Source organism: Cyprinus carpio, chromosome A14 (assembly GCF_018340385.1).
Source record: "Cyprinus carpio isolate SPL01 chromosome A14, ASM1834038v1, whole genome shotgun sequence".
NCBI lineage: Eukaryota > Metazoa > Chordata > Actinopteri > Cypriniformes > Cyprinidae > Cyprinus > Cyprinus carpio.
In genome coordinates, this window is record NC_056585.1 from 3,206,417 (window position 1) to 3,228,660 (window position 22,244).

Below are 22,244 nucleotides of genomic sequence, written 5' to 3' on the forward strand. Positions count from 1 at the left end.
TATAAGCTTTTTTTTTAGATGTCATGTAAAGTGATGACTCATCAACCTCTGAAAGTTGTGCACAAACCTGCCTCACACACTTAACATATTGAATCATATGTATTGTTAGTTTGAAATTAGTTTTTTTTAATCACTGATGTCTATTTAAGAGAAAATTTGTAATTCAATAAACATATTATGTATCAATTTAGTTTATCTTACGTAATCCACATAATAAAAATAACACAAGTACACACTGTTTCACCAAATAATTTAATATGTATTACCATTAACCTGTAAATTGTGATGTAATTTGACTAAGGGTGCTTCTCAGCTTTTATGTGCATCAGGTTTTTCAATGAAAAACACTTACACAATGGATACACCTGTGTATCCTCGCCTATAGCTCCTCTGGAAGCCTCCTCACTCCTCGATCCTCGCAATGCAATTAGAGAATTGAGATGTCCTTCAAGAAGTCTGAGCTCGATCGGTTTCTGGGTCATAGGAGGAGGACAGAGGAATGAGGAAATGAGGAGGGATATTGAGAAGCAACCTAAATATCCTTACTGCACATATTTATGAATATTTAGTGTTTTTTTTCTTCATACAACAACTTTATTGTCATGTTATTTTTAAGTGTAGTACCAGTCCTCCCCCACAGAGCTGATGGAGCCCACATAAAATAAATCATTGCTCAAGTGTTTGTCTCAGGAAGATCATTGCATAGGTTTCCTACCACAAACTGGCAACTTATCCAAAGATCAATTACACAAACTACATTTAAGAGGAAGAAGACAATTGCTGCACTTCCTAAATACAAGAATATTTAGATTTCAAGGCACAGAAAGATAGTGAGGCCCCTGTTTTACATTTTTATTACTTTTCTCTTTTCTGCCAGCTTAGGTTGCTCATATCTGTTGCTTAGTGCAGGGCAGTGAAAAAGGTGAAACATCAGGCATGATTTATTCATCTGACAGAAGCCCGATAATGACTCATGATGACCATTTTGGACAATTTTATTTCCACTGCATTCCTGTCTCTTTTTAAGCTGTTTGCAACATGGGCCTGTAAATAATGAACCAAGCAATTTACATCCAGTAATTTATGGCTTGGTATTTGAATGCATTATGATTGACTTAACTGTTTCACAGAAAATTACTTGCACTCCAGCTCTAAACTCATTACATTAACATTAATAAATTACATTAATATTTTACATTAATATTTCTCTTTCCTGTAGAAAGATTCTAGTGGTAGCTTATGCAATAAAGCAAAACTACAAGTTTCCCATAATTGCAAAGGAAAGAGTCACAAGTAATATAATTTTTTTTTATACAGATTAGTTCTGTTTTGACTTTTGAGGGCATAATTTATGTTAAAATTAATTCAAATTGATCTTTGGTGGCTTGAATTACTGTAGAATACTGCCTGATTGCCCTGGACCTCAGACAGATTTACTTCACTTTTAAAATATTAACTGAACTCATGCATAATTCTATCAAAGATATTTTACGATCATCAAACCTCAACACTTCTTTTGAAGTTAACTTCTGCTCAGGCTTCAGTTCTGTTTAATATGCCAGGTCATATGTCAAAATATGTGAATTTATTTGAATAGGATGAAATTCAGATAAACTCAGATTCTAATGAAACCACAAGTTCTCCCTAATGTCCAAGGGGAACTACAGTGAACTACTTTTCAATATGCACTGGAATATTTATGACCAAGAAAGTTCTGAAGAAAAAAATGGCATGCTATTTCTGATAATTAGATGCTGAGACAGATCTCAACTTGAGTATCTTGTAACAAATATCACATCTTACCTCAAAGTTTCTGTTGAGAAAATGTTACAGGTGACGACAAAATGTGTAATTGTTTGCAGATGACTCACAAAAGTTCCCGTAGTCCCGTGGTTGAAGTGGTTTCTTTCATGATGTTTCTCTTATTTCTTGTGCCTGCCCTTTGCTCTCTTAACACTGCTCTTCTCTTTCTCACCGTTTGTTTTCTCATTTTTTAAACTCCTTAATGAGTGCATGCATATGCACGTATATATCCACCTCAGTGTGTCTCCCTCACATCCCTATTCTGTTTCAGACATTAACATTCCTTTATCTTTTTCCCATCTGCTCTGTCTACAGCTGTTGTTCCATGATCTTTTAAAAGACCACAAGAGCTTATTTTCTAAAGCATAATTAATGCATGAGAGACTAATTGCCAGTGACAAAAGTATTGTTTACAAAAACAAATCAAATGAATTAGTCATAAAATTATTTAATTGGAAAAAGTAACACAAAGATTCATTGTCAAAAAAGCACAATGTGATTGTGCTTATTTGGCAACCTTGGGAGGATATGCTACTCTGTTAAGGAATGAAACCTTCTAGGTTCAAAATCAGCAATATTTTTTGTATCCGCAAACTGAAGGACAAATGTAAACCTTTTTTTTTTTTTTTTTTTTGGTTGTCAGCAGCATCTGTGACATGCTGTCATTTGGCACAGAAAGTCATTTTGACTTGTCCCTCAGTAATGCATTTACAAAGGAAGCCTAGCTCATATTTTATCAAAGTGCTTATTTTAATTCTTCTGTACAAAAAGTGTATTAATAAATGTTAAAAATATTTATTTATTTATTTATTTTTATTTTTTTTTTTTTGTAGCCTGACTACTGATTTAGGTGCATGGACTATTGTACCTAAATGGAATGGAGTTTTTCTTTCCTTTTCTGGTATTCTGTGTATCATTATTTTGTCGTAAGACTTCCACTAAGAAAAAAATAGTCCTCTACATCATGCAAAACAATCTGACAGCAGCTATTTAACCTTATTTATAAACAAAAATAAAGAATGAAATCCAGCAATTATTCAAACTAAGGCACAGGAGAAAATGTTAACACATTAAACTTTACAAACGTTACCAAAAGTAATACAGGACAATGAACCGAACCCAACAGAGGATTAAAATCCACACAGAAATCCACAAGAAACTGAACAAGACACAAGTGATCATAATCGTTAACTATTGGAACAATCTAGACATAACGGAAAAAGAAGAAGAAACACTAACAAAAAAAATAAAATAAAAAAGTAATAATTAAAAGTACTTGGAAAAGGAAACGTTGCATGGAAAAGTTACATTTCCAGACAGCTGTTCAATAATTAGCCAATATTATTACTGTTTTCTTGTCACGTTGGAGTCTTGTGGCTTTATTTCAGAAACAGTATGTTTTATAATGTTTAAGCAAGTACAATGCATTTCCCAGGGTTTTTACAAACTCAGGAACAAATCAGATTTGTTTTGTAGTCACAGCTTGTTTTGAACCTGCAAAATTTCTGGTCAAGCCATACCACTAAATCATCACACAGAATGAGAGGTAGCACTTATCTCATGGGTCCTATTCAACAAATCGAACTGCTAGACCAAGCATACCTTAACTGAAAGCCCATATCTCCTCATAAAACAGAAAAGATCAGGTATTTACATTGTCTTCTCAGATTAACACAGAGCCACTAATTTATCTTATTTTGGATCTGAAAATCAATAGTTTTTTTCTATCTATTGATCTATATCTATATTTATATTTATCTATACCTCGATTGATGATATCTCTTCTCTATCTCTCAAACTGACACCATACTAATACGCAACAAAAACACTACAAAAACCTGTGCTAGCAGTGCACAAACAATACATTGTTGCTGTCTTGTCTGTGTGTGCCCATCCATAAGGCTGCATTCTTCCCTTTCTCACACCCTGTGAGGCCCATATGGATCTATCATCTTGCTTTCTTTTCACGATCCCTCCCCCCTCTCTGCTGTCCTCTAACAGCGGGAGGAAATGCATACTTTTCATCATTCCAACCTTGTCTCTAAGCCACAGCTGGCAAATTAATTTAGGTGCCTTCTATGCTGCAGCTTAGAGTCACATTTAAACACAGAGCATGGAGCCAAAACAATCCAAACTTTGAGAAACCTTTACCACAGAGACAGGACACACAAAGCATTTGAACACACTACCTCCTAAATAGTTAGGCTAATGAGATGCTCAAAATCACAATTGGGCCTCCTTTTCCCAAACAGGAAAAGAAACAACATTTAATACATACTGCAGCATAGAATAACAAATCATATCATATAATAAAAGTCGGTCTTTTGCCTAGTGAGTTATGCTTCAAATTGCTTTGCTTAATACTCAAATTGAAATAGCATTGCTTAATACTGTAAATTACATTTTTGTTACTGCACACTAAATGGGTTTGTTTTGGCACTTAAATATTGTTAAACACACCAAAGAAATGTTTATTATCATGTTTAGAAGGACAAACAGGTGAACACGAGCACTGAATAAAGCAAATGGTCCGTGAGCACTCTTACCTTAAAAAAAAAAAAAATGCTTCTGTTACATTTCCTATGACATTCTCCTCAGCACTGGCAAATAGCTTTAAGCCTCAATATGAATACTACTAAAATACTTCAAGAATAATCACAGCTGTGCCAAGTGGGGCCCACTAAAGTCATCTATGGCATATTCTACTTACTGGGTCTTGGACAGGGGGCCCCATACATGAAACAAAGTAAATTTAATGAAGGCCCTGAGATTAATTTTCCAAGTTTGTTTCAATCACAAGTTTCAGTTAACTCTAGAAGTATTTGTGTAATGAAAAAGTATTTTGGAAGAAGGTTACATAAAACAATGCAATAGTAAATGTGTGTTATTTTTTATTTTAATAAGAACAGCTTGAAGCGCCCTGTTGGTGGCTGGAGAAGGGGCTTTGCATAATATCTCATTATACAACTCATTATACGCCAGAACAGAGGCAAAGAGCACTGAGAAATTCAATCACAGCTTAGTCAACCGCCTGAAAACATACTAGTTTGAGCGCAAAATGTGTGATTGGTGGTACAAAGTTCATCAGCTGGAAATGTGGTTTTATAAGTAAGCATTATTGTATTTTTCTGTATGGTTTTGATTTTCAGTGACACAAAAGGTTTCAGAAACATTTTTCTCTTTATTTAGAGAAATTACTAGTCTCAGTCTTTTTGCTCAACTAATGTTTGTCTAATGAGAAAAAGTTGAGTGACAAAAAAGGCCCTTGAATATGCACTGGATTTGAAAAGCACTTAATTCTTAGTGTTAAACATTGCAGTGTAATTCATTCAGAAATATTATGCTATAGACATGAAGGATAGCTGAAATATGGCCAATGAGAGTAGGGTCTTGACATTATTCACTCATACAGACAGATTTTTGAGCCACTTTTGTTGTACGAACAGGACAATTTCAGAGAAAACAACTGGTAGTAAACATGGAAGTTAATCTAAGCCAATGAATGTTTGAAAGAAGTGTTCCTATATGGTTTTGGGCCAGCAACATAACAATCCCCTAACAACCACCCAAACACCCTAGAATAGTCTTGGTGGGTTTTGTAGGAGCTAGCACTTCCTGAAAAGTAGTTAAATTTGTAATCATAAGGTTTATATACTGATTGTTTTTTAGTATAACCAGTAAGTAAATATACAGCAGTTAGTTCAACAGCATTTTTTACATTAGTAACATTGCACTTGTCTGTGTTTGTGCAGTCCAAATAGGCTGTCAGTCTGTGTATCACTGGTGGGGATTTTTAAGTGACGTTTCAGCATGTTACATCATTACAACAGCAGGGAGTTATAAGAGATTGTTTTATGAATAAATTAAAATAATTATTTTTTTGAGTGAGTGATTGAGTCATTCACTTAACTGATTCATTCATTCATTCAATCATTCATTCATTCGTTCGTTCGTTCGTAAAAACAACAACAACAACAACAACAACAACAACAACAACAACAACAACAAAAAAAAAACACTCATTTATGAATGAAATTGTTTGACTGCATTTGCATATCCACAGTTCCCTACTATGAAAAACTGTTTCTGAAATAGAAGTTTGTCTAAACTCACAGTATTCATAAAATGGTATTAGGCAAAAACATACCCAGATGATCAACTACTTCAGCTGAGATTCTGAAGTATACTTTACTATCCCATGAGACATGAGAGAGGATTTGTGAATGGCAGAGATGCCACTTATGATGATAGGTCATGACATGTAATACTGTCTGAACTGCATACTATTCATACTATTTAGAACCTACATTTTATTGGTCACAATAGTAACCAAAAAGTAGTACCTACTGAGAATATGCAATTTTGGACAAATTTACTGACTTTAGAAATGAGTCTGAATCATTAATTTAACTTATTTCTTTCATGTATAACCAATATTGCTAGTAATAATTGTGTTATGTACATATATCAGCATGATTATGATTACCCTTGAGAGACAGCATATCATTGATCATTATATAGGTTTATTAGTATGGGTTAGCAGATATTACCATACTAGTGTCTGTAGCTAATACGGGACACTGAGAGGTTAGCAGGAAGATATCTTTGAGATTTCAGTATGTTATTACTGATGTAGGTGGACAGCGTGGGCAGCAGGCATTGAGCCAAGTAGCCTCTAGCAAATCACAGAACTCAGATTTCTCCAGCCTTCTCTGCTCATTAACCGGGCTGAACATGATACCAATGAGTGCTGAACTAGCATGGTATCCTGTGCCTGAAACCCTAACAGATATGGCTCAACTGATCACAGATATATACTATTTCCCAGAGGAAGCTGAGTGTATTTGTGCTTAAGGCTTTCTAATTTGTTGATAAAGTTCACTGTGTGTAATCATGAGTCTTTGCCTCATCTCTTTGGCTCTCTCATGTGTGCTGTTATTAATACTGCAGCTGCGTTTGTGTTCTAGAACCAATCAGTTATATGTAGCCTCTGTTCTTTTAAAACTCTTTGAGTCAGAAATTTTACTTGATTTAATACAATGATTGTTGTTTAGAGAAGTGGCTGGATGGACACATAGCAAATAACAGATGAGTCTTAGATTTGGAGATTACTATATGTTAAAAGCTTATTGGTCCTTACCATTTGCAGCATTTCTCACCGGAGCAAAACCACTGTAATTTTACAAATACAACCGTTGTTGTGTCACAAAATGTAGCTATAAGAGAAGTTTTACATTTCAATGCGCTGTTTATTTATAAAGATAGATGCCTATTTGAAAATTTGTTTCAATGTTTTCATATATGTGAGCTCCAGGGTGTCAGTGGGTATTCAGAGATACTGTCTGTGTGTTAGTGACGGTGATTTTTGTCTTTATGAATGAATCAGTAGCAATGACTTTTATATTGAAAAGGACTGCAACAAGGACATTGTTTTACTTTCAGCACCACCGTGTAAAACACAACTAACAAATGCATTGACCAGCGGACTCTCCTCAGCGGGACATTAAAACTATGTTTTATTATGATTGTGAGATTGAGCCAAAGAATGAATGCTGTATCAGATGCAGATAATAACACTCACTCAGTCTCATAATACGTTATACTACATAATACTAGCTTTTAACAGATGAAACTCAGTGTTTGTTATTAGTTCTAAAGTTAAATTTTTGAATAAGTAGTGGAGTCTTGGGCTCACCTACTAAACTGTCAGCTTGAGATTTCAATCCGTGATGGAAGGAAGTAGTTTCACCCACAAGAGTTTTTTTTTCTTTTTTAATGCCCCATTGCTGTTGATTATTGTTATTGGTATAATCCCACTGTTTTATATGCAATTTTTTGTTATTAAAATGTCTGTATCTATTAAAGGTTCCTGAAGACACAAGAGACCTGGGGCCAATTGCACAAACATAGTCACTATGTTAAGACTGTGTGAACTAGTTTGACCAACTAGCAGTTAGCCAAGGGGTAACCAGTCTTTCTATTCAATTCAAATTAGAGCAGTGAACCTGTTTTGTAACTGATTTTAAAAAAGTTATGACCAGTCAAGTAGGAAAAAAAAAAAAAATAATAAAAATACATGACTAACCTTTTAAGACCAGTCTAAGCTGTTTATGAAACTGGCCCCAGGGCTGTATTTCCAAAAGCATTGTAAGCCTAAGTTTATTGTAGAACCATTGTCACCAATGGAGCTATGATCAATGCTTTTGGGAAAGCACAGCCCAGGTTGTTGGGGGGCTAGCCGAGAACATACAAATACTGGCCCTGTTTTAAACAAAAGTGAGGAGACCCTTGGCAGAGTGCAATTATTTCTTGTTTGTTAGGCTGCAAGTTAAGTTAATGTTTAGTGGCTCTCCCTTGATAAACAAATTGTGACCAGATGTGTGATTTTCTCAGAGCCATGACCTTTCCCAGGTAGCTCACGTAAGTCAGCAAGATGTCTGTTAAAGATAGCTGTGCAACTTCTGATCATCTTTCAGACGTCAGTTTTACATACAATCTAAATCATAAACATCTTAAAGACATTTTCTAAATGTCTATTTGACATCTGATAGGTAATATCCTATAGATGTATTGCAGATGAGAAAACAAAAAAATACGTCTTGCAGATATAAATGCACACATCAAATAGACATCTCTGTGATGTACGTTGTCTTATTAGGGTTATTACTGCAATCACTTGAATCGTTTTCATATCTGCTGGCTATTTTAGTTATCAACAACAGGAATAATACAGCTTGTGACTTCCTGTAATAAGGGCAGCCAATTATTTAATCTCTGTCCCAAATTACCCGAATGGATTCAATAAAGCAATCCTCAGCTTTTAATATTTCTTTATTTACTTTTTCACTTTGTAATTATATTTAGGTCTCCTGAAAGTGTGAAGACTTGCATCTTGATTTGATTCTGATTCGAAAAACCTTAGTCCTCACCAAGAGGGTACTAAAAAGACCTCCAGGATCTGTTTGCTTGAGACACCTTTGATTTCAGTCTGATGTCTCACTTATCACCAGTAGCAGAGAATCAAGAGTTTAATCAAAGAATTAGACCGGAGATTGCTGGACAACATTATTGGAAGAGACAGACTCTGGGGTTGATGGCTTAGCTGTGGGCAATAAGCACTGCAATAAGCACTAGCTTCTCACTGAGGACCATCCATTACACTCCTACCAGACACTCATTAATTTCCATAGAAGTGATGCATCATCAATTCTGTCTTCTCTCAAGTGCGTGGCAAGTTTCATTTACAACCTGTAGAAGTGTGGAAGGGGAAACTTCTCCAAGGGGTTTGATGGAAACAGCAAGTGGTATTTATAGCTATCCAAACAAAGGGAAAGAGGGATTAATGGCAATGTTGTGAGCAATTCTGTGCGATAAAGAAGATGGAAGAACATCCTAAGGGGAGTCCAAATTGCTTGAATGCTCTGGTTAATATTTGTTTGCAGAAAACACATGAAGAGGTGATGTGCCAGCTTTTGATGTTCAATCTCAGTATCTCAGTATTAATACGTAAAGCAATATTTCCCAAAGTCAGGGCCACAGAGGTATTTTGGAGGGCTGTGGCCTAGGCTAAATAACTGAATTCAAATATTAAAATAAAAAAAAAAAAATTACACAGGTACTGCAGGAAGTGGAAATCTTGACTGAATGTAACAATGTACCTGGAGACGGTTGAAAATCAATACAAATATGTGACAATCCAAGTCGGTTGAGGATACAGTTGAGGATAGGAGTTTGAATGTATCTCTGAGGGGAACTGACTGTCTTTAGAAAAGTTTATATGGTAATTTCATGTTCATCTTTCCTCTGTATAACCAGGGCCGGCCCTGGCATTTTGGGGGCCCTGTGCAGATTTTCAAAAGAGGGCCCCCCATGACCACTCCCCATCGTACTCATCTTACACTGACACCTTATGTAAAGCAATGTTATGTGTAGTATCATTGAGGTACTACTGAAAATGGGAAATGTTGCCTTGTCAACTAGTTAAAATAAAACATAACAGTAAAAACACGAATGTATGTGTAAGCAAAGGTTTTAATAAATATATGGCATATTTTAATATTTGGTGTTATTCGACCAAGTCTTCAGTCTTCAGATTTAAATATCTTTTAAAATATTTGGTGTAATTTGAAGGAAGCAGTGGCAATGCAAAAAACAAAAGATTATCAGTGATCTGGAATATATTTCAAGCGAGGAATGGGCCAAGATTGCAGAAAGGTGACAGAAGCTTCTAAGCACTTACAGGCATTATTTATTGAAGTTTATAAAGAATAAAATATTTTGCACAAAATTTGACTTTTGGGGCTGAATAAATTTGTACATGAATGTTTAGAGCCAATAAGATTTTATTTTTCTATTTTTCATCAACTTTTCGTTCATAGAATCAGTCAAATGTATATTAATAAACTATTCGATAATAGTACTGTATACTGATGCCTTTGTTGAATTGTTTTCATTGTTGGGAAAATTTTGTTGTTTGTTCTTGGCAGGGGAATTGCTATTGCATTTAGTACCTAGCAGTTCTAGTTTTTAGACTAATAACCTTTGTTTTTATGCTCTTTATATGCACATTTTGCACATCTGCTTTAAATAAATATATTTTTGGATGCCAACATCACTTCAGTGTTGTTGCAACTGGTGTTGTTGGTAACCACTGTTGTGGTTATTTCTCTAATAGTTTGTTTTGCACATTAAATTCAACAGTGTTAAGTTAAAAAGTTTATCACTCAACTGAACACAGCACATGCAATTTCCACCCCCCCCATCTCTCTGGTAGTATGCATCCTGCTTTGTGCTACAAAATAAAATGTTTAATTTATTTTGTTTGTCATGTAACCTCAGTTAATGGTGAATTTGCAAGCACCTGTTCTGTGTGGACCACTAAGGTGAATGGTAAGTATTACTCTTGGATTAACAACCACTGAGTTTTATACAACACCAAGGTTTTCACTTATGAATCTACAAAGAAGGTCCTAAAATTTGTTCAGATCAAAGATCATCAGTCATTGGCCTCACGATCATTCAATGCAAATCTCACATGCCTCGTCTGCTGCAACATAATTAGCCCAGATTCAAGGTGGTTTGGTTCCTCTCTTGAAGAACTGTGGAAATGAAAATATGTTTAACAAAGACAAGCTGCTGGTTCTTCTCTCCTGGCCAGTGGACACCAGCCAGGACAACAACTCTTGGCAAGATAAGTCTAGGGGTGATCTGTCGAGCATTTCCAGAAGAACATAATCCATGATCTGATGAGGCTGCCGGGCTGTCATGCTCTTCCCACCATTACTCAGCTGCCTGTAAGTCTTTCTAGGATCTGAGTTCCATAACTCAGGCTCTTCATGCATGTACACATTCTCTAAATTTTGGTATATAAGGGTCTTTCATTGAGAATATGGCCACAAGCCTTCACTTAAATATAATAATTTTTGCCGAATCGAACAGTTTTCCATCTGTCGTTTTTGATAGCTCATTCATCAGTGATGCAATGTTTCCACATTTTTATTGCGGAGAGCGAAGGATCAAGGACAGATGGAGTTGCCTGCATAGAAATTAAATCCAGTGACATTTTATATAAGGAATTGTTCAAAGCAACGATACATTTTTCAAGAAACAACATCTAGATCATTGAGGTGATTGCTAATGACCTAACGGAAGTAGGAAGGAACATTAATTGTTACTTTTACGTTGTACAATGCTTCAGACTTAACCTTATAAAGCAACCATGCATGTATATATCAAATCCAGAAAACAACACACCAAGAACCTTTTGCAGCATTTTAGTATGTCTTTCATGCTAAGATCACTAGTTCCTGAGGGAAGAAAGCTCTTGCCTTGTTCCCATGCCTCAGTAGGTGTGCCAACAGGGGTTGCCCTGCCATATGACACTTCATCACATCCAGATAAAAACTGTGAAAAGATTTGGCAACTGCACACTTTTAATAACTTCCACCTGCCTCACAGGGGCAAGACCCCTTGTATTACTGCCTGAGCCCTTCTGCTGAGCATGATTGTTTCTCGCCTGGAAAAGTGCTTTGTGTGTAGTGCAAGAGAAGCTGAGCAGAAAAAACCAATAAAAATTGCTTCGAAAGGAAAGAGAAGAGGCAAGAGAGATGGGAAATGCTCTGGAATATCTCATGAAAGGTGATCTTGAGGTTACTGGTGTGTTGAAGATGATGAAAACTCTTGAATGTGCTTGGACATCTCTAAAGAACTGTCCCTTCAGCTTTTATGAGCCTCTACTGTATATCGGGTTTAGCAGCAGGTTATAGATAATAGTCCCATGATAACATTGATAGCATGCATGCTAAATGGCATAGCACTGCTTTAGGTGGGGTTTTATGAACTAAGCAGGGTTCTTCTGGGCTTAGCATAGTGCACATGGTGGAGTTTACAGGATGATTTCTCAGATGAGGCAAGGGTTTTCCTATAATAGCAAAAACTCATAAATGCCAAAGTATGTTGTTTTTTCTGGGCTGAAGCTTCCAATTTAATTAACAACCAGCCTAAAAAGTAATTGTAAGCTTGGCTGTGGATTAATGTCTCGGATCAATGCAAGCAACATTCCAAAGATCAAGAAAATGTAAATATCTTTTATAAAGGGCTTGTTCACCTCAAAATTAAATTTTGTCAACCACATAGCAACATGTTGAAAAGGCATGTCTCATATTTTCTTCTTAAAGTTTAAATATCTAGTTAACAATTTTGTACCATCCAGTATATTTAGTCTCATAGTCATTTTGGGTTTGGTGGATGAATGAGTCTTGCTTCTGTATAATGAGCTGCTGAAAGGGCAGGCTGTTAGTCTTCACAGACAGGCCAAGATTCCAGCTAATGCATATGCTTCATTACAACATGAAGATGGAACTCAGTGGCTTTAGAATCTGTGTAATCATCTCTTTCTGAGATCTGCTGTCAACAGACAATACCAACACCGGGAGAACATCAAAACATTTGACAAGCCTCCATCAGGAACTATGATTCTTTCCCCCTACCTGGCATTCTTCAATGGCTGGCCAGTGCTGTGTTTTGGCAGCTGTCCAGACGGATGAAGGTGCATCACAGAAATGATTCTGGTGGAAGAACTGTGGAGTGTAGAGAGAACATGGCAGCAGGAATTTGGCTTCTGGCCCATGTATTAATGCTGCATTGATAGCAGCATTTTGCTTCAGCAGGAGATTTTGCCAAAATGTAGGTGGAAATATTGTTTTTGTTTTTTTGTCTGACTGACTGACTCATATTTTTTTTTACTTATCAATTTTAGTATTGCTGCAGTCATGCAGCTGATGTGTGCTGTTTCTTTTCCAAGCAATAATCCTGACAACAGTTTACTGGGGAAAAAGACAACAGATACTGCTCTCTTTTTTTCCCCTTACAGTGTGCATTTTGGTGCAAAATTTTAAAATATAAAATAATAGTTGAATTTAAAATATAGTACATTTTTATGTTTTAAAGTACATTTGTAGATTTTCATTTGATGTTATTAGAATATCAAAACTCAGTGATTCAAATGAGAAAACATTTGAGAATGTAGTTGCCCAATGTAAAAATCAGATAAACAGAACACTTTTTTCTTCTTCTTCTTCTTGTATATGTTATTTACAGTTTCCAGATGCTCATTCAGAGTGTGTGTTATTACCCACAGTTCACCTTGGCCATCCTCAATATCTCCAAATTGCACTACAGTATCTGCCTGTCAGGATGGCTGTTCACCGGATGGTCCGGGGAGAGTTGATGTGGAAACTATCTGATGTGAAACCCTTGGAGCACACATGTACACCATCCTTCTTCTAGGCGGTATAAACAAGCACTGAGCTCCCCCAGCACCAGTCATATTCTCCTCCTCTGTTGCTGAGTGCTTTCCACACTCATGTAAGTCCTGATCGCTTTTAAAAGAACCAGTGTTTGAGATTGTCAGTACAGTATCCGCTTGCTGTCCCTTGTCCTGTTTCTGCTGTCTCAGGAATTCTCAATCTATTTCAAGTATTTATTCAGCAAGGATGCATTACATTGATCAAAAGTGACTGCAAAGATGTACACTCCTACAAGATATTTCTGTTTCATATGTGTTCTTTTGAACTTTCTATCATCAAATAATCCTGACTATATATATATATATATATTATATATATATATATATATATATATATATATATATATATATATATATATATATATTCCTCTAAAATTTTACTCAGCACAAGGAATAGGAAACAGAAAGTGTTTCTTGAGCACCAAATCATTATACTAAAATAATTTCTGAAGGATCATGTGACATTTGGCATGTGGCTTTGCCAAATAAAGTACACTGTAAAATATATTCAAATAGAAAACAGTTATTTTAAATTGTAATAATATTGAATTATAGTAAAGTTTTTACCGTGCTGTATAAATGCAGCCTTGGAAAGCAGAAGAGACTTACTGACCCCAAACTTTTAAATGGTAGTAAAGTAATGAGCTCTACTGGAAGCCAAAAGCAGACCATTATCCACACAAATCACTGGACAGTGGTGAGCAGATCTGTTGAGACAGTGTATATAACTTCTTCTCTGCTAAACTTTTTGGCGGGGTTTACATGTAAGTACAGTTAGTTATGATTTAAGTAAATGTAAACAGATGGGACAAAACTTATGATATGTCTCAAAATGATAGAGGTGTGCATTAGGCCTTGCAGTGTTAATACAGCTGCAGAATTAATTTAGCATTACATTCATTGTACTTGCATGTGTTTGTTTAGGCTGTAATCAGTGTTAGATTGTGAGGCTCATTTTAATGACTTATGGGAAGTGTGTACATATGGAGGCCTTTAGGCTAGATGTGCACCACTCATGCTTATGACTGTGGCAGATGGGGGACCAGGCCTGTGTAATCCGGATGCAAAAGCAACAACAACGACACCAAATTTTGCCTCCTGTTTCTCTCAACTCCTATTAAATGTTACTCCCTTGTGTTTAATTTTCTAGATAACTGCAAATCTTTTCCGTTGTGTGGTAAACTGTGAATAACACACACAAATGCAACTGTTGATTTAAGATGACTCACATTTTAATCAGATGCACAGAATTGTTTTATTCCCGGATGCAAGGGCATGAATTACATATTCATCAGTTTTTCACATCCACTGTCCTCCATGCTGGTTCACAGCGAAACCTGAAGCAATTCAAATTCATGTCTGCGTCTTACCAGAGCCCAGCAGACGTTGAGAGGCTGTGACACTGCCTCATTGAAGGGTGTGTGATATGTACAAAATAATGTTCTTCTGGTCAGAGATGTTTTATGTCTAAACATAGCTTACCTCAAGGGGTGTCTCTCATGCAAACACGTGCAGACAGCTACTTAGCTGTACATAACTTTGCCCTCGGCAAGAACGTGCACGCAATGCGAGATGTATGTTTCTATAAATATAAAAAGGAGCTAAAAGGCTCTGTGTCACTCACAACTCCACAATCAGGAATCTTAAAGAAACAGGACATAATTCTTGGCTTCAGAAACATGCACCATGATCAGTGTAGTGAACTCATCCAAACTGGCATTTCACAAATGATAGATGCTCATATCAAACATCTCAGTAAAGCTGGAGAGGACGCAGAAAATAATTACTCTTCAGAGACAAGCTGGCACAATGCTGAGTGCATTCCAGTTTAAGGTGACGGACATGATAGTTCATGTATTCGGAACATCTGAGCTAACATCACCTATGACGGAGCATCAGTGAAAGCATTATTGTAAAGGTAGCTTGGGGCTCAGTTTATGAGGAATCTCAGAACATGTTTTATGAAGTCAAAACTCTGCTTGGAAAGTCAGTGTAACATCTCTGGATTTTAGGACACTTTGTTTCACAAATTTGCACACTTGTTTTAAAAGCCAGCAGACTGGCCACATATTGTTCACAAATGACACCCCCTTAATCATGGAAATATGTTGATTCATGTCTTTTAACTTTGCAGTTGTTTAAGTTTATAACTGATCTGACATCAGTGCCATTTTATAGCACTTTTCCCTATAGAAATTTAGAAATTCTGACTTTCTGTGATGAATGGAACACATTAGCCAGAATAGACTTCATTGTGGATCAGCCAAAATTCAAATGTCTGACTATGTAAGCATAATGCAGACTTACACATTAACTGAATCCTGACCCCAAATCAAAAATGATCAGATTTGGCCAGCGTGAGTTTCATAAGAGGTTCAGTAGATAATCCAGACTTGTGCTGTTTTATTGAACAAATTCTATCACAGTCATTAGCAGTTCATGTGTGACATGACTAACAGAGAGTGGAAATTCACTACCCTCTTGTACCAGTTAGGACTATATGTTTTTAATGCAAACCACCCTAGAGGACTGCAGTCTCCCTTGAGATATTAAGAGATCAAACATTGGTTTGATTAACTAGTTTTAGCAGGGTTAGCAGCAGAGCTCTTCACTATGGAAAAGCTTCTCTGTGCTTTATTGCGTTGCTTTCGGGTATCCCCACGAAGGAGATCTCAGTTTGAAATGTAGGCCACAGTGTGGGCCCTCCACAGTAAATTAGTCTGCCTTCCTCAAGCTCAAACTCCAAAGAGGAAAGCAAGCTCCAGTTACAACCCATCAGAGCTGCATGGCCGAGGTAAAGAGATGGGATATCAGGGTCACACACAAGACTCTCTCCATGTGACGAAATGTACAGATGCTGTGGGGTAGCAACAGGGATGGATTAAACTCAAGATTCCACACAAACAGTTCAAGTACGTCTCTCAAGAGATCAAAAGGTTCATGAAGCGTCTTACTATTTCCTCTCTTTCAGAATTGCAACTGGGGCTGAAAGTAAGAGCTTCAGAAGAATGTTTTTAGACACATAAACCAGTGAACCTCAATTAGCTTTGCACGAGGACTCAGCTAGCTTGGCATTTTTCATATAAATCAAATTGTACGAATTTGCGACCAATTTGGCAAATATATATATATATACGCAAAGGTTGCATATTCACTGTGTGCTGGATTTTATTTTGAAACTGTAAATCTAATGGTATTGGTAAATGTATCTTGTAAATGTCCCCAAAGCACCTTTCACCTTTTATTTTTTTTTTGCTTGTTTATTTATTTATTTATTTAAAAGTTTTCCAAAATTAGATGAACATTTTAAACGATGATCATGCATAGGACAACAAAATTATGCATGTCAACTGTTATTTATCTATTTATATTTGCTTTTAACAAATTTTGTATTTTAACAGCAACCGTGTCTTTGGATATCTGCATTGACCATTAAAAAACCCACACTGGCCTGCCACAAATTACAGTGGACACTATAATTTGTGTATAGTTTGAGGGTTTGCTTTAAAATGTCTCTTGAATTTCAATGGTTTTATAGTATGCTTGGCAGCCAGTAATTCACTGCACAGAATATATTGTGGTCGGTAAACCATGTTAATTCGTTCTGCAAGTGATTTCACATTTAACAGTGTACTCATTAAAATATGGAGAAATATAGAGAATTGAATATTTTGAAGATCTATTTTAAATGATGTCCACTCACATTAGATGGAGACTCAAATCACTAGCCTAGTAAAAGCTGATTTATTTTACATGAAGCAAGTTGCCTCTTGGGGAGTGCCATGTGGAGATCACATGACAAGCCAAATACTTTGCACTCTGTCTCAATATTTATCAGACACTTTTGCACCCAGCATGAATTAATTATCACCAGGTGCCAAACTAATAAGCATATTTTTTTTTGCTGTCCTAACTAGACATGATTATATGTTTATTTACATTTTAGTATTTACTTTTACCATAACTGTTATATCCCAAAACAGACCTGCCACTTATTTTTGGGTCACAACCCACCTGTTCCCAACGCCATGTGAATTAAAAGAGTTTTTGTTAGAAGCAGGTCAGCACATATGAGTATTTGACCCTCTGCACACATGGGTCAATGGAAGAGAGGTCAAGGTAAATGGGGAAAATAACTGACCTCATGTGCTGCTGTTTACTCGTAAACGGAGCAAAAGGATGATTCGTCAGTGTCCACAGAACTTAAATGGTCTTATAACCTTTCCAGGATCTTTTCCTTCACTTTTTGCTCTGAGGGCAAGTTAACAATACCTTACACAAATAAGGAATGAATCAACGAGAAAAAAAGTGCTCAAAGGCTCTGTAGAAGAGGCAGATCATTAATCTTGTCCTTCTCCACAATGCCCTTTCTCGCCACTAGGTGTAGCTGTGTCCCATCCTTTATAGCCTCATGCATGCTCATTGACGGACAAAATAAATCATTTATATCGCTGCTAAAGATGTGATAAGATGCACACATGTGTTTTCTAATAGGTTTCTTTTAATTGCTTTTAATGAGTGTGTTGATACAAAGTGGCCCATTTTAAATGGGAGACTTCTTTTAAAGGGATACTTCGCCCCAAAATTAAAATTATGTCATCATTTACTCACCCTCAGACCTGTATGAGTTTCTTTCTTCTGTTGAGCACAAAATAAGATATTTAGAAGAACACTGGTAACCATACAGTTGATGGTACTCATTGCCTTATATAGTGTGAAAAGTGACAAAATAAAAAAAAAATAATAATACAAAAACTCAAAAAAAAACCTTGGCTGTCCCAACTGTTTAGTTGAGACTAATGTTACACAATATTACTAATGTAATATGGGACTAATGTTACATACACTGATAAAACACACAATTATAGATGAAAATACTTACAGAATATATTGTTTTAAATCTCTTCATTAGCCTGTAATAATAATAATCATTCATTAGGGCTGTAAAAAATAAAATACAAATAAATAAATATTATTGAAACATAATATAGAAAATTCACTTCATTTAATAATAATAATAATAATAATAATAATAATAATAATAATAATAATAATAGTAATAGTAATAATAAAAACTTATTGTCTGGTTTCTTTTGACCACCAAAGATCACAAGAGTGACTCCTAAGTCAGGAATACCAGAGGGTTAACAGAGGAAAAAGTCCAGCAAGCAAAATGGAGGAAGCTATATTAAGTGTTATATAGTTCCTTCCATCATAGAGTTATATACAGTTGCTTTCAACTATTATTACACAAAAACACTAAAGATCAGCAATCAGCGTATTAGCTCTCATGACAGTGAGTAAGTACGCCGGTGATTATTGTTTTGCTCTTGCACATGTGACTGAATGAGAATAACTCATCATCTGTCATGATGCCCTCATCTGCCATCCGCCCACATGCAGCTCGCACACATTGAGTGCTCTAGACTTTGTGTGTGTCTTGCGGTCCCTGCAAAGTGGAGGGGCTGGGCTGATGGTCTGATTGAGCACCAGTGATTGTATTTGCTCAGCCCTCCTGCCCGACTGAGATGAGTCTGTGATGCTATCACACACAGGCCCGTCTCTGTCACACAGGTCCATTTATGGGTGTGCAGTTATTTGTGTTTGCCCAGAGATCGGTGTGTTATATGAGATGTGTGTCCATGCATCATGCAGTAACTCTGCGTCTGCAGTATTTGTGTTTACCTCCATCAGACCTTAGTCTCTTTTACCCACTCTATGTTTGTAGCTCTGTGTTTTTTTCTTTATTTTTTTCTGTTATAGACAGACAGATACCAGGGCACACTAGGATTATTTTCCTTTGTTTCATAGTTCTTAGCATTACATTCAGCTCCCTGAAGAATTTTGTGTTTTAATTAAAAAAGACATTTTCACCTATTTGCACCAGTAACTCCAATGCATTAGGGCCAGCCAGTTTTATGTCCTAGTGGTTGATCTTTATTAAAAAAAAAAAAAAAAAACCCTTCCATTATTTACTTTGATATTTTAATGCATTCTGTTAAAGTGCTAAACTAGAAGTAATCCTGAAGGGAGATCCTGAAATCCTAGATGCCGTTGTTGAAGTGGAAAGATGAATTGCGGAGAGAGATCTAAACAATGATCACCCACTCAACCGACTTTTAAATCCTGTGTTTTCTCCAACAGCAACTAGAGTTCAAGACTCAGGACAGCTTTATATTGCACAGTCACTAGTCCTCTTGTGTAGTCTTTCAAGTCTTAGTGAATCAGTCCCTCAGCTTATGCTTTCAGATGGTGATGATGGCTTGTCATAATGAGAGATGACAGGATATGCACATTCATGAGACAATATAGAAGTCACTGAGGAAGGCACTGAGATATGCATATCCGATATCAATGATTAATAAAAAGAAATATAGGTTATTTAGCAGATCATGGTTTATATTTACAATTAAAAAAAAAAAAAAAAAAAAAATGATTATGATTGTACCCAAAACTCACAGTGAAGCAAAATTACAGTCCAAAAACTCTTCTCAATCTTTTTTGGCATTTGAATGCCCTAAATATACATTTGATTTATAAAAATATTGCATACATGCATTACCGTTCAAAGGTTTGGTGTCAGTATGATTTTTTAATGTTTTTAAATGAAGTCTCTTAAGATTAACAAGACTTCATTTATTTGATCAAAAATATACTAAAACAGCAATATTGTGAAATATTATTGATATATATATATATTTATATATATATATATATCAGGAATAAATTATATTTAATATTCATACATTCCTTTTAATTAAAGGATATACATCATCTAAATATAATGTATTCCTGTGTTGGCAAAGCTGAATTATTAGCAGTCAATACTTCGTCTTCATACTCACATGATTCTTCAGAAATCATTCTAATATGCTGATTTGCTGCCCATGAAACTTTTCTTAATGGCACTGACATTTCAATCACTACTTTATAATCCATAAACCCTGCAAATACTGGAATTATTCCATGCTGTTATTTGTTAACACATAACAAGGCCAGAAAACAGAGACTATTTTTCTAAAATGATTTCCTGATTTTAAACTTCAAGACTGTTTAGTCTCTGACTGACCTGCAAAGTTCCTCTCCTCTTATCTCTTAATCATAAAGACTTCTGTGTTTGTGTGAAGGCTGGCTGATGTAGCTGCTGAGGGTACAACTCTGGGTCCTCAGATGAACTGAGCAAAGTTATAACAGTCTCGCAGGACTTAATGACCTCTTGATAACCCCCACAGTCTGTCACATCCTAATGTCATTTGATAATTGCTTCTGTGCAAGGATTCTCCAAATGTGAAATTACATCTATCTTCTTTCCAATCTTAATGCATCAGTGACATACCTTAATTCCCTTCCCATTTCTCTTATTCTGGGGGGCATTCAAATAAAAACAAACTGTCTAAAAATGGCATGGCTTTCTATATACAGGAATAAAGCAATGTTTCAGTTAGTCATGTATCTTCCCTATTTCAAGGCTTCAACTTGGGGTTTGCAAGGGAACTGCAGGGGGCTTGTGATATATATATATATATATATATCTATCTATATATATATAATATATATATTGTGACGCCGTGTCTGTCCCGAGCTCTCATCAGCGTCGCCCTGGAAACAGAGCAGGCACACCTGCACCTGCTCATTATGGGCTGAGCGGTCACACCTGTAGCCCATTGCAGACGGGCTTTATAAGCGGCACCGACGAACACAGAGGGGTGAGATGTCTCCAAAGGACTCAGCTAACAATCCTCTGTGTTTCTCCTCCAGACAGCAGCGTGTGACCGCCAGGCCGCTAAAGACACGGACCTCACGGACCCACACAGCACTGCGCACCGAGGGTAGGAAGAGAAGGCTGAGCACTGAGCACCGGAACCCCTCACGTTGGCTATTTTTCCCTGCACCACCTCAATAAAATCCACCCTTCGGGGAACTTAACTTGATCCTCGTGTCGTGTGCTCTTCACCCCGTCACACTGGTGGAGAATGCGGGCATAACAGTGAAGAAGTTACCGACCAGGATCCCACCACATTCACTCTCACCGGATTAGTTTGCTCACGTCCCCATTCCTGTTTCCCCAGGTTGCGCTCCTCCCCCAACGATGGAAGATCTGCTGAAGCACCTCACCGAGGTGAGCATCCGCCAGCAACAGATCATGTAGCACATGGCCTCCCGACAAGGGGAAACGGAACGAGAGCTCGCCGCCATCCGCATGGCCGCCGCCCCCCGCGAACTCTGCTACCTGACCCCCGAGCCCAGGCTACCCCAGCTCATCCCGAAGATGACGGGGCATGATGACGTCGAGACCTTCCTTCAGATGTTCGAGGCGATCGCTGCCCGGGAGGCGTGGCCCGGGACGAGTGGGCGCGGATCGTGGCGCCGTTGCTGACGGGAGAGGCGCAACGGGCATACTTTATGCTTGGCCCCGAGCGGAGTAGCTCTTATGAAGATTTGAAAAAGGGGATCTTGGGGCGGGTTGGGACTGTCGCCCATTAGCGCCGCCCAACTGTTCCATGACTGGTCCTACAATCCACGGCGGCCCGCCCGTGCCGCAAGTGACTGACCTCTCACGCCTTGCCCAACATTGGCTACTGGCCGGGGGTCCCAACCGCACACCAGGTAGCGGAGCGCGTCTGGCGGAGGCCAC